Consider the following 2,017-nt stretch of genomic DNA (forward strand, 5'->3'; position numbering starts at 1 on the left):
GGGTTCTCACCCCCCAACAACACCCCCAGACCCACTCGCACCCCCTCCCCATAGGGCTCAGCCCCCCCAGACCCCACTCACACCCCTCCCCAGGGTTCTCACCCCCCACACACCCCCAGACCCCACTCGCACCCCCCTCCCCATAGGGCTCAGCCCCCCCAGACCCCACTCACACCCCCTCCCCATAGGGCTCAGCCCCCCCAGACCCCACTCACACCCCCTCCCCATAGGGCTCAGCCCCCCCAGACCCCACTCACACCCCCTCCCCATAGGGCTCAGCCCCCCCCAGACCCCACTCACACCCCTCCCCAGGGTTCTCACCCCCAACACACCCCCAGACCCCACTCGCACCCCCTCCCCATAGGGCTCAGCCCCCCCAGACCCCACTCACAACCCCTCCCAGGGTTCTCACCCCCACCACACACCCCCAGACCCCACTCGCACCCCCCTCCCCATAGGGCTCAGCCCCCCCAGACCCCACTCACACCCCTCCCCAGGGTTCTCACCCCCCACACACCCCCAGAAACCCACTCGCACCCCCCTCCCCATGGGGCTCAGCCCCCCCAGACCCCACTCGCACCCCCTCCCCATGGTGCTCAGCCCCCCCTGCACCCCCAGACCCCACTCACACCCCCTCCCCATAGGGCTCAGCCCCCCCAGCCCCACTCACACCCCCTCCCCAGGGTTCTCACCCCCCCACCCCCCCAGAACCCAGTCGCACCCCCTCCCCATGGGGCTCACACCCCCCTGTCACCCCAGGCCCCCCTGTCACCCCAGGCCCCCCTGCCTCCCCTCCGCAGGGTGCTCACCCCTCCCGTACCCCCAGACCCCGCTCGCACCCCTTCCCCAGGGTGCTGACACACCCCCCCCCGCCCCTGCACCCCCACGCCACGCCGCCCCTCACCCTGCCCCGGTCCCCACGGGCTCGCCGCCGCACTGCGCATTGCGTGCCGTGCGGCCCGGCCTTCCCCTAGAGACGCCGCAGCCGCCATCGTTGTTGAGGGCGCGCTGCGCCCGCCGGTGAGCCGCCCTCTTTGTGCCCGGCGCTGCCCCGCCCCTTGTGGGAGGCGGCGCCATCTTTGTGACGGGCAGCGCCCGCTTCCGGGGGCTGGGCATGTGCCTGGCGCTGCCCCGCCCCTTGTGGGAGGCGGCGCCATCTTTGTGACGGGCAGCGCCCGCTTCCGGGGGCTGGGCATGTGCCTGGCGCTGCCCCGCCCCTTGTGGGAGGCGGCGCCATCTTTGTTACGGGCAGCGCCCGGTTCCGGGGGCTGGGCACAGTGGGCGGTGAAGGGGACACACACTGGGGAGCAGCGGGGGATCACCCCTTCAGCTGAGCCCCCCCCCCCCCCCCCCCCGGCTCCTTGGGGTGCAGCCACCCCTCCAGGGTCCCCTGCAGCGCGGGGGGACACCCGGCCAGGCTGCAGCCCCAGCGGGGAGCATGCATGTGCACCCCACAGCCTGGGGGGTCCTGGGGGGCAATGAGTATTGTTGTGGTACTTCCCCCCCCCCCCCCCAAAAAAAAAAAAAAAAAAAAAAAAAAAAAGCCTTGATCCCCCCCAAACAAGTGTGTCCCCCACATCACCAGCTGCAAACCCTCCCCAGGCTTTGCACCCAGGTTTCCCACGGGGGTCCCGCGTGGGTACCAGCATCCCACTGCAACCAGCGCATCCCAGCTTGCAGACCTGGGGAGGGGGTGTCCCGGTTGTGCCGGGGGCAGTTTCCTGCCCCCGGCACAACCGGGACACCCCCTCCCCAGGTCTAAAATGGGGTGCTCAGGCAAGGAGGTGCCCACCACCCCACCCACGAGCCGTACCCACAGCCACCCACTGCCTCCATCACCTGACGCCGAACACAACCCGCCACCCGATTGGCAGAGCGAAGAGGTGTTTTATTCCCCCTCCCCACCACCACCACCTCCTTCTCCAAGCGGCTTAGATATCAATTTTTCTCTTTTTTTTTTTTTTTTTTTTTTTTTTTTTTTTCCCCCTCATTTTTTTTCCCTCCTCTGGAGGGTGTT

The sequence above is a fragment of the Falco naumanni genome, chromosome 19 (genome assembly GCF_017639655.2).
Source record: "Falco naumanni isolate bFalNau1 chromosome 19, bFalNau1.pat, whole genome shotgun sequence".
Taxonomy (NCBI): Eukaryota; Metazoa; Chordata; class Aves; order Falconiformes; family Falconidae; genus Falco; species Falco naumanni.